Here is a 13,051-nt window from a genome sequence, read left to right as displayed (position 1 = left end):
GTTATGTCTAAACTAGAACACGCGTAACGACCATTAGTTAACGTCGATGTTGTTCGCGTTTTACAAATAAAAAAGATGTAAAAAAATTGTAAACATCTGAGAGGCAGCATTCTCGGAATCGAAAATGGTAAAAAATAATATAAAAAGAATATCGGATTTCGAGTAGCACTACACAGTAAGTAAGGCGTTGAGTGTTCGACATGAATGAAGAGCATAAAATAATGATCTTTTGCCAAAGAAGCCATAACCAGGCAGCTCTAAGAATGTTTTGACGGAACGGATTTTACATTGTAGGAACAATTTATGTTAATAGCGTCTGTTGGCCGTTGCGTTTTTAATACATACATATCTAAATACAAGTACTATAATGTTATAGCGGCTATCAACAAAATGAATCACGAACTGGCTCGAAACGCATTCCGAGAGCCCTCCATTCCGCTAACAGCTTCGATATTATTCAACGAAAGTAAACAGCTGCTATTGAAGAATAACAATTAGCGCTAACGCGTATACTCGACGTGCTTGATACATTAAATTTCAATCTATTCTCGCTCGGTTTCCTTTCCAGCGACTGCATTCTAAATTATTATTACCGAGCAACACGAACGGATCCGGCTGGAAGCCGGGAGCGGGGGACGCAGCCGGTGCGGCGGCCATCTTGAGACGTGACGTCACGTGACGAGTCAGCCGAGCGTGCGGCCTGGCAACGTTGCACGCCACGTTGCCGTTCGCTCTGTTGTGCTTTAATAATAATGAAGGCTCATCGCTTTTTGTATGCGACTGAGGATCGGAGAAAAAACAGTTATGTGGCCAGGTAGACCCGGATGACGAACGGGTGATCGCGTACAGGGGCTCACACACACTACTAAATTGGTTGAAGTTGTACACGTAATCTGAACGAAAAAAATTAACCGTAGAGAGAATTTGATGATTCAGTAGCCTACTTTATTTTTCAATGTAGACTTTATTTAACTAAAACAAATGCGATGATAAATATTGATTTTGAGCACTTTATAAACGAGGAGACAATTTATATGGAGATAGGTATGGTAGGTTAACAAAGGAATCAGGTAATCTAGATAAACAAAGACAAATCCATTTAGCTGAAACGAACTAGGTATGCTCCAAAAGTAGTTAATCCAGATTTTCCTTTTTACAATTTGGATAGCGTCGAAATTTGCAATCAAGTAATCGAATTTTCGTTTGGTTCGCCTCATCACGTCGACGGGAAGGAATAATCCGATTTTAGTTCTTTTTAGGGCAGCTTTCTTTTATCAACATTGTCAGTAATTTCCGTGGCGATGATCAAATTGTGTCTATACTTAAAGATAATGAAATTACAGACATTTGCTAAAACAAACAATGATAGGAAGGTGATATCTAATCAGCCCGATACACATTTTTTGTTATTTGTTGCAAATAATGTGACGGACGTACGTAAATGCGATCACGTCCCTGATAAAATATGTTATAGAATAACAACCTTATCTTCGCTTGGCTTTTTTTGGGTCAACACGACGCATGTATAAATTAAATCAAAATATTCACTATTCATTTACAAGTAACTTAGTTACAATACGTTCTGACTGGTGTTGTTCAGAAGTAAGCTACTTAATGCTAGTTTTAACGTCAGAAAGACAACAATTGGTCTTTACATTCTCAAGTAGGTAGTGTTATGTTGACGACAGTTGTTCTGTTGCCTTGCCATCCTCGAAACAACGTATGTTGAAGCACCACGTAGGAGCCATTATCCTAATGAGGGTGTTCACTGTTCAACGATATGGAGTCACGTCGAGAGCGGCCACTGCGCCTGCGCGACCACCCCTGTTTGCTGCAGCACGTGCTATGTTTATTTACATCTAGCTAGTTGCAATCGCCACACGCGATCGAAGTTTTAACACTATTTAGTATTCAACGCTTCTGTTCACATTTGCATTTTAATCGATTAGGGGGCGAGAAAGTTATTACATGAAGCGAAGGAAGTGGATTTTGTTTCGGCTATTGATTTCTGGACGCTCCTATGGATGTTTTATTTTGTTCCTATAGAGTCGTGTCTTTGTGCTTTGGGTGTGTTCAGTTTTAAAAGTGTCATTTTATTTTAGAATAGGGTATTATTATAGTGTTTTATGTGTAGATGTAACGTGTCTATTTGTCATCACTCCTCAAGGGTATTTCGAAATATTTTTCATATATTACGGTGCTCATCTTCTTTGTCTTCATCTTTATACAATATATATCCTGACTTAATTCTGATCATTTAATTGTAGGATTTCTTCAACCTCATCTAACTGTTTCTCCTGCTAAGACAAAGCCTTTCGATGTACTCATTCTTCTGAGACATCGTGTATGACAGCAGCCAAGAATGGATCATGCACACAAAGCATCATCCACCTTAAATGTGTCGGGAGGAGGATCGATGTCGCTGGCGTGCGGCGCATGCGCGGGCCCGCACCCATAACACGTGTCAATGTTTATTTACGTTCGCTGCACGTAGCAATCGCCTCGGTGGCGCTACGTGAGAGCCTCAAATTGTCGGATTAATCGAATTGCAACTATTGCAAGTTTGCGATGCAATTCTATCCGTTATATAAAAGAATTCATGCGCTCGCTGAATAAAACTCTATGCTCCTTCTACCAAGCTCTGAATTCAGAAAGGAAATTGAATACTGAGCTGACTGTCGGGTGCATCATAAACGAACTTGTAACAATGCAGGCTAGTACGCGTACATCCGCTTTGTCAATCTTTTGGAAAGGCGTCGAATCTTCAGAAATAATTTCTTGAATCATCTTTGTGATGTATTTGGATTTGGTAGACATGTGAACTTAAGAGATCACCTTAAGCAATTAAGTGTTACCGGATTAAAGATATCTTTGTTCTATATATTTATGTATGTAAAGAACGCTGGCGCCTCGTTATTTGGCACTTTGTATGTGTTTGGACTCGTTCCAAGCGATTGAAACCCTCTAGAGGTGTTGTAACACTAAGTACACCTATGTTTAGCTAACGACAGCGGCACGTAGTAGCACTAATAAACTACATATTTAGATATTTAATCATCATAAATAATCAAAACGATAATGAAAAGACATTGAAATTAATGAATCAATAAATTATTTTAAATTAAGGATGTGAGGATATAAGTTTATTTGTGATTATATTTTGGTACAAAACACTTCCTTTGCCTTTAGGAAAACTACAAGGACAATCTATACAGCGACGAACATAACAACATACTCAAAGACGAGAAAAATATAATGGATTAAGTAATTGTCCTTGTTTACGTTGTAGGGTGCTTTACATCGGAACCTTGAGTAGACCTTGAGACCAAAACAAGATCACTTGCAAATCAACAGGAACTTGACGAATGTTAAATAACACCGGCGATAGATTCGCAGGAAAATAACACTATTATTGACAGGAACAGGTTATTTATTAATACTAATAAACGCGACAGCTTGTTTTGTCGGTTTGAATTGCTGCTCTACAGGTTTTCACACATTGGAACATGTGAAGGCAATCTGCATCATAAGACGTGCATTAGGCATACACGTGATAAATGACTAACAGTAAAAATATTAACTGAGAAACTAGCAAAGATAAACGATATGTGTACGATCACGTCAGACAGTTGAAATGAATTTTAAATGTTTATTCAAAGTCAAAATTATATAAACGTATTAAATAAGGAAAATAACCAAAAATTAGAACGTATAGCTCATAAATGTAATTGCTAACACGTTACATACTCATACCCTTGAAAACTACATAAAACATTAGAGTCAAGAATACAACAACCCCACAAAAATAGTACGTTACATCACCTTGTGAGGGATGCGGGGCGCGGTTTGTGACGTCACACGGCCTCCTCGAGCCGAACCCTGCTAGAGTCACATTAGTCTGGTTATTGATTTGACGATTGTTACGATTTTATTTGCAACAGTCGTAGTTACCAGTTACCCTTCATATTCAGTTGGACACAGTGAAGTGAAACAAGTGTGTCAAAAATTGATTAATGTATGGTGATAGGCTAGTCCTTTATTACCATGAGGTTCATGATGATCATCTTAGGACTTCGTATCCACAGTGGCTACATGTTGTCTACTTGTGGGTCTGCCCAACCCATTAGGGATTACGGGCAAGAGTTTATGTATGGTGTGACAAAAGATGTGAGCATGTCTCCATTGTAATGCATCATTGTATTGATCGGCTTGTATACAAGCGCAACACGGTAACTCACCTATACGTATAAAATAGGTAGGTACAGATTAGGAATAATACAGAACGAAAAAGAACGTAAAGGAAGAAGTATTTTTTGCACAGGTTTGCGAAAAGCCGCAAAACGGCAGTCACTAGCAGATTTTTCCTGCGACAAGTTTCCTGCGCGTACTTTACCCGGACAAAGACAGTCCCACTTTCTTGTTGAAAGTTTTCCGCCTCGTCCGGGAGTTAGTACGCTCCATAAAATCTATTGACTTTCATATCTTGGAGCGACCAGAATTTTAAGGTTTTTTTTTCTGGGAGCTTTGGGAAGAAAATGCTGTTTAACATGTTGAAAGGTGGCTCACGTTATTTAAATGATGACTTATAATGATGCAAGACTATTTAATATGCTGTTACGAGAAATAAATTTGATATTGCGCATCATTACACCATTTATGATACTAATAACAAACCAAATCATTAGATATTCGATTTCATAAATTAACTCCAAAGAAGCAATAACTTTTATCCAAATCTAATTTATTTGTAAATGTGAACGTTCTTTTTACCCTTGATCTAATATCCTAAAAACCCTCAAATTTCTTAGATCCAGTTCTAGACCTATCGTAACGTGAGTCGTTTACCTCAGACGGGGTGACGTGTATACGCCGGGGTATCGACCAGGGGTTGCTCGCTCTGCGCATGCTCGAGCCATCGATCCAGCCATGGTCGAAAGCCGGCATTACAGAGGGATTACGGGTAATGGGCAGCATGGTGATTACACCAGTGATGAAAGCTTGAATGATAGAGGACTTAAGCTGTTGAAACCACAATGTATGCTTAATGTTGATAAAGGTTGTCGGGTCTAATGATGGTAATGAAGTTATGATGAAAGGAGCTTAGCGCGTAATGGAAGGTTATGAAATATTATTTTTATGAAATTATTAAGTTTTGTCATCACCAAGATAATTCTAAAGATCCTAAAGAGTAACAAAATATTACATACAAAAATATTATTTATTTATATATGTTACTCATACTGGCAAACATTTTAGACCGGTTAAATTTTGCAGTCATTTAGTAGAGTACAACTCTATATTTTAAGATTTGTTTAGCTGTGATTCATAATTTAATCTAGCAGAGTTCAATAGAATAATTAATAAAATGGGTTCTATTTTGTTTGGCTGTCACCGTTCTTAAGCAAGCATGTGACTGAAAATTTAAGTGCTAACAGTTAAGACTAGGGAGTGTGGCGTTCTAGGTGTGTTGGTTGAGTGGTGTGCTGGTAATTAAACGACCACATAAAGAAATATTTTAAAGTTTATTGGTTTTTCACTTATTCACACATTTTACACTTTTATTATCAATGTTTTATAAATCAACATGTTTTTAGTATTCGTTGAATTAATCAATTTAACACAAGAAAATATGAAATATGTATGCATCCATTTTTGATGCCAAGAAGGAAGTCAACTATTTGTCTATGACACTACCTTTTTAATAGTAACAAAACCATAGATATTTTTATATTTTGTTCGTGGTCCGAACAGGGAGTGTCAACAGATCTGATGTATACAATCGAGCAGTTGGATCGTTTTGTGGCCGGGGCTCAGCCTTAAGAGGAAGATCCTTGGCCTGGTTTCAACGAACTTTGCCTCCGCGCCGCTGGGCGAAATGCTCATCGAATGTCTACATACGCCTCGTGTACGGTTTGATGGATGACTGACTTGCATTTACATACATACATAAATTTACAGGGGAGTAGGCAAAGTCCTAAGGCATCAGAAAACTACAGTTAAGTACTAGTCAAGTTACTGGTTGGTATTAGTTACAACTATTAAGTAAGAAAGAAAGAAGAAAAAAAAAATATTCGGCAAAAAAACATTGTTTAAACATTTAAACAATGTTTTTTTTTGTAATTAACAATTGAATTATAAATAACACCGAAATGGCTGCAACTCAGCAAATGCCATAGCCCAGCTGTACCTCGACTATGGCGCTGATTTTTAAGCTGCAGCCAATTAAGTAATCTGCGGTATTATTGTATCTAAGATACAATTGAGAATGGTAAGTGACAAGATTTTTACGGGATTTTTAAGTCTAATTTCCAGGACACTCCTAGGACGATAAGCAATTTGTATTTATTTACAGAAAAAAAAAATACACTTCTGAAACTCCTTGGACAATATTTTCTTTGTTTTTTTTTATTGAAATAGATTAAGACCTGCTGTTTAAACACGAAGAACTAGTACATAAAATGTTGCTCGTGGTAGTTATATCTCGTAAAATAATAAAACAATCGGTTGGAATAAATAAATTGGCTTCCCCGCTTCCACTAACTATCAATATAAACCAGTTCTATACTCAACAGGTGTGGATTCTTAGCAAACAGGATACGAGGAGCGGCTGGTGTTATAATAAGTACCAAGTACCCACAGGTTAAATATAAGCGGAAGTTCCGATCCCCTTAGTGAACAACGCTTTAATTACGCAGGACTTGTCATACATGTCAACTGCCTTTAGAAGTTAAGTTTTGTCAACCAAACTTTTATTGTCAGAATCAGAAAAATTTATTCATTTTAATTGGTGTATATATAACTTTTTTTACACAAAGAGATTTTATAGGTAGACGTAAGTAGATGATAAAAGCTGGGCTTGAATTTAGTTGGTGCGTCATGAATTTCTCCAAGATGTTTGTTAATCAAAAAGTTTTATTTCCTTAGGACGTTTGCCCACATAATTCACAATTTCCAGAAACTGTATTACGGCTGCTTAATAACCGCAATTATGTAAAAACGGCATTATTCCAGAGCACAATCGTTTGACGAACGAAATGACGTCCGCATTTCATTTCTCGCTGGTTGCGAAATTTTATCGCGCGATTTTGGTTTCACGTGAAACTCATGAAGGCATAAATGTGTTTGAAGTTACGCTCGACCTTTGCGTAGGAACATTTTCAGGACTTTATCGTCAACGTCATTTAATATCTGACCGTCACGGTTAGTATTAGAGTATTCGTCACTTTCTTCACCGATTTGTTTTCAGAATCCAACTAAACATAACAACATAAGCTCAGTGAATATATATCTTGTAAGATGAACTAAGTATCCACACCTCACCGAGCTTACTGTAAGACCAACTGGTGATCTGTATCGCCGTCTATAATAGGGGAGCCAACTGCGTTAGTGAAAACTGCACTGGGCACAACTAAAAATGATACCTAATCTAGGCTCTAAAGAACTCAAACCATATACCCTAGGATATGTCAGCTAGCTCATCATAACAAAAGAAATAGAAATTAGAAATTATTTTTTAGACGAATTATCTTTTGACCAAAAATGATTGAACTTTCAAATAAAAAGAAATCCCTCAAGGGTTAAGGTACGGTATAAGATTAGGGTAGAGAGTATCGATAAAAATGTTGAATCTTCCTTCTTAAGAAGCTTAAAAAGCTTAAAACAACCTTTCAAAAAAAGCAATTCGCCCTTGACATTTGCCACCTGAACACAATACCCGGGGTAAAAGTCAGCCCCGGTTATATATTTCCAATAGAATGTCGTTAGCAGGTGAGTCCCGGCATCTGGCTCCAGCCTAAATCCTTGGCCCGGTTGCCTATTTCGCGAGGCCTCTACCTGTTGATCCACTTCGGCAAAGACACCTATTAAAGCCTTATTTTTGTCTCGCTAGTGAAAAATATTTTTTTTATATCAGTAAAAAAATTTTTGGTACCTATTAAGACGAAATAATTCCTTAGTTAATTAATTTTAAATGTCAATAAAATCAATAACAAACTTTTGGATGCTGTTTGTTTATGCAGGGAATTAAATTTTTAAAGCACGAAATTTAGAAAAGACCAACAAAACAATACTTTACAATCATTATGGCCAATAAATAAATAAAGTTATAAAAAGAAATATTAACAAGCATAGCTTTTCGTAAGTATGTTTTTATACGAAAGGCTCAAAATATTTATAGCACCTACGTTCGAGTTATTACGTTAACTATTTCCAACACATCACCTGGACAAGACGTTGTGAAACTAATGAATATTGACGACACAATTAGCAACATCGCATCTGCAGATCAATAGCGGTGGTCGGCTGATGACCCGGTCGCGGAATCCTTGGCCCGGTTCCCGGACAGCCCCGTACTACATCCGGGGCAGTACACCCGGATACACCCAGTTACACCGAGTACTATACCCGGGATTGTAGTACGCCCGGGTGACGCTGCACTCCAACCTTAGCCGCGTTTAATTGGATACGATGGAGTAGACAATAAAGAGCCGTTGGAATAATTGGGTTGGATGGATTGCAGTAGCTAACCACATTTTACAAAAAGAGGTTTATTAGGTATTTAACTATAAACATCTCACAAGTGTTTTTGGGTCTTAGGATGTCTTATCAACAGTGTCTGCAATTAGCCTTCTGATTACTTGTCGCTCTGCCCACCCTATTAGGGATTACTGGCGTGAGTTTATGTGTGTATTTATATTTTGTGTTTAAAGTCATAGTATCTCCTTGGACTGATATTTGATGTATAGAATGACACATTTAAAAAATATTTAAATGAGAAATAACGTGGAAGGAAGGAAAACAGAAAATAATAAGTACTGATGCACTTACCTTAGAGGATAATTAATAGGAATATAGGTTATACAAGTTTTATATTAAAGTGGTCAATTTTATTATTATCATAACCTTTTATAATATACTTAATACATTTTATATTATCTGTACGTATAACCTGATCAATTTTTTGGTGGCGTGATGACCTGTCATTTCATTACACTGCAGTTCATGCTATTTATGTTTCGATATATTTATCGGCGACTTTGGTTTCTTTATTTCTTACAATTAGAAGCTTAGACATTATACACTTCTCATCAAAAAATCGAAACACTTCACAAGTTTATGTTTCGTAAGGATTATAAGAAAAATAATAACTACGAGTATTAAGGATAAAAATAAATACCTAAATATAAAAATAAGTATACTTTACCTTATCATTTACAGTGGGTGTTATAAGGTTTTTAATTCTCAATAATGTTTTGTTAAAGCTTAGACATCAAAAACTTCTCATCAAAAAATCGAAACACTTCACAAGTTTATGTTTCGTAAGGATTATAAGAAAAATAATATCTACGAGTATTAAGGATAAAAATAAAAACTTAAATATAAAAATAAGTATACTTTACCTTATCATTTACAGTGGGTGTTATAAGGTTTTTAATTCTCAATAATGTTTTGTTGGACAAAAATCGGGAAGTGTTTCGATTTTTTGATGAGAAGTATATTATGTATGTCCCAGAATCATTATAGGGATAATATTCTTAGTAATTGAAATTTTGGTTACTTTATTACCTATGATTATGTAAAACTAACTATAGGTATCAATGTTTGCATAAGTGACTGATTCATTAATGAAGTGTTGACCGTTGTGCTGTGCAGTATGATTACTGCGTTTGCGGTTTACCTGTTTTGTTCTAACGAGCAGGAAAACTCATTCTTTCCGCCTAACTCGACCAATCAACGAACAACTGTGACTAAACTGAAAAGGAAAATATTATAAATTGCGCAGTGACTCGTGATCCGACTCAACTAATATGGCAATGTTTTGGTCAGCAACGATAGTAAGAGCTATGTCTGTCATCTTCCTATTTCTATTTCTGTAAGTTGTGATGACGATAGGCTTTGTGGTCACCGATACGTGTGTTTCAGTCTTTGGTCAAACCGATTGTTACAATTCAGATTTGTACATTGTTAACCAATTCATTGATAATTTCATAGACAATAAAAAGGATAAAACTCACGACAAAACTCATTTCGATAACGAATTGCAAATGCCTACAGAACATTGGAACATTCCGGCAAAAACAAAATGTAACCAAATACAGCTGATTAGGCTGACAATGACGGCGAAGTGAATAAAACATGTGACGATATTACGATGCTCACAAAAAATATATTCAAGCAGATTTAATGTGCTGATGTACTTCTATAGTACCTACTTATCGTAACTACTAGCTGCAGCAAAAAACATGGAGTAAAATAATAATGACGTGTTTATTATCTCGTCGTAACTGTTCAGTTTACGTAATATAAATAGAGACTACTTGGAACTCTTCAGTTGTTGAGACAGCTCGGAGCTAGGAGTTCTTAGAAAACCTAAGTACAATGCACAATATTTGCTATGGGATTCTAGGTATTGTGTAATCAGGAAGTAAACAGTTCAAGTGAGACTGGATTTGGAAATAGTGTCAATAATGATACGGCAGACACACTGGGGCCTTGTGTCGAAGTATCTGTTTACGATACCACCCGATGGGAAACATGTCATAGAAGACAGCGTACATCAATCAGGCTATAGGTTCCGTGTTAAGAATCTATATTTTCTAAATGCGAAGCAATTTCAAATTAGTTGATCGCTTCTTCCTTTGCATTGGTTCAATTCACATATCCGATTTTTTTGTAAATTGAAATGTCTTTAAAAATAGACACTGTCAGGTAACAATCATCTAGCGAAAACGTTCTTAAAATATTGAAAGGATAATTTCAATTTAAGAATAAATTCAAATTATACTAGTCTTAACACATTTGTACCACGACCTTATAAAGCGCTGTTATGCAAAAACATGTACAAAAAATGATAAGAGATAAGGTATAGTGTCCGTCCGTTAGTCAACAGGCACATCCTTTAAAACGAATAGTAAGTTGACATAAGATATCATATCGACAGTTACTGGAATTATAGCATAAGGTGACGAGCTGTCTATAGTTCAATTACCTACATAACGTTATTTTTGAAGGGCATGATATTAACACCCACCACGTGCAAACTACACAAGGCGTAGTCTGTAGACTGTCAGAGTAATAAACCAACAATTTCGTAAGAAATTGCAATTGGAAAAATATAAGATATGAAAGGATTACGTCGAAAATTTAGGTTATCAACTTCATTTTCGATAAGAGGAAAGTTTTTAGAATTTTCTTTATTCTGATAGGTCATTGATATTTATTTTCTGCAAATTAAAACCGTGACGTGATATTTCCTCAGATTGAATAAATTACTAATTTATCTTTAATCACAATAAACAAATAAAAAATTATTCCTCTGCGAGATTCGAACCGAGTCCTATGCAATACAAAGCACCGTTCCTTACAATAATTGTAATATTTTGTACATTATATACGATGATGTATCATTAGCTCTGAAAGTAGAGGCGTAGAAACCTTACAACACAGAGGTATATCGGCAGATAGAAAAGGGCTTAATGACTGATCTTTTAATCATGCAAGAGGTCACTTTATCAACATCACATCCATATACCGGCTTTAGGGGTTTTGAGAAGCTGCAGTAATTTTAGGCGGATGAAGCGTTCGTTATGTAAAAAAGACGATTCAAAGTGTAACTGTTACCTCCCGAATAAAGATATTTTTGAATTTGAATTTTGAATTCACACTTCACAAAATACACCGCTAAGTCTTAGGAAGAAGATACGTGTCAATGACCCTGGATCGAATACAATGCAAAATATTGATGCCTTAGTGAGCTCATTGTAAACACAAGTCGGGACTCACCGGCCGATACGATGAACCTACTTTGATTTCCTGGTATGCGCATCATCGCCAGCTCATCACTGCTTTATTAAAAACCATGACAATATTAATTGAAACCTGTTTACACGTACAAATGACGTTATAAATATAAAAAAACATGATTAATTTGACTACCAACACTGTTCTGACATTCGAATTATTATTCGAGCTGAAAACCTCAAAAAAAAAAACTAGAAAAACTGTCGCATTATGTAAAATTATTCTTTCCATTATGTCACAAACACAAACCTGTTCGTCCTGTTACTTGTTTACAGTTTACGTGGTTCGAACAAAACTGTCAATTTACATAATATACACACTTTGTTGAACGTTATTTACGATCAATAAGTCTCCAACATTATCTCTGTCACTCGAGTAATGTAAATAATTACGGCGCACACGTTATATAACTGTACCTTATGGCTTTATGTAACCTCACATATAAAGTGTGTTATCGTTTATCGATATTTGTGCTTTTCAAGGGCAAATGCGCTGTTTCAATCGCAGTGTTTATTCCGTAAACGGTTTACTTTTCTGCGTATCACATTTTCAACCTTAGGTCGATATTTGCAAAGTTGGATTATTAAGAGAATGGTGAAAACGATAATAGTAATCTCAATCTATGCTTATTTATTAATGAGCCGTATTAAAATCGATATTGTTTTTAATGACTCAAACTCTTCCATCTTTTTTGATCTTATTAAAAGTTACTTAAAGTTGAACATACGTTTTATAATTTTATTTAGCCATCACTCAAGCAGTTTCAATCAGACTGCCAAATTCTAAACGTGACAGATGTCGATATTGTTACGTCACAGCAAGGTTCGCAATCGCTTACTTCAGCCCGTCTGACCTCACTCGGTCACCGATGCTGTCATTATTACACACCTTTTCTCAGAATGTCGGATAAACCTTGATAACATTGTCATCGTTTTTATGTGGGATCGTCCGATTTGGTAACCGATGTAAATAAATCTGTGATTTTTGAGATTGCAGACGGATTGGCTTCGAGAGGACAACAATAATTTCGGTGAAACTGTCGTAAGCACCGTCATTATAGAAAACATGTTATTGACACATCGAGTCATCAAAGAAAGAAAGAAAGACCTCGAAGCCCTTGAATTGGCCTATAGATAAACGACGGTCTACAAATAGAAGTTTATCGGCTACTCAAGAATTTTCCTATTACGACGTATCACGATAAGTTAAGCTTCGAATGGCAGCAGATCGGAGCGTCACCACGGCTGCCCCG

At 36.1% G+C, this 13,051-nt stretch overlaps 1 protein-coding gene across 1 annotated transcript in view; it reads right to left on the bottom strand.

Annotated features, from left to right (window-relative positions):
• LOC126373280 (uncharacterized protein MAL13P1.304-like) overlaps positions 1-13,051 on the bottom strand; it is a 108,155-nt gene that overhangs the window by 12,579 nt on the left and 82,525 nt on the right. The gene's annotated exons all lie outside the window — the stretch shown is intronic.

This window comes from Pectinophora gossypiella, chromosome 15, assembly GCF_024362695.1.
Source record: "Pectinophora gossypiella chromosome 15, ilPecGoss1.1, whole genome shotgun sequence".
NCBI classification, from domain to species: Eukaryota; Metazoa; Arthropoda; class Insecta; order Lepidoptera; family Gelechiidae; genus Pectinophora; species Pectinophora gossypiella.
This window is presented reverse-complemented; position numbering and strand designations above follow the sequence as displayed.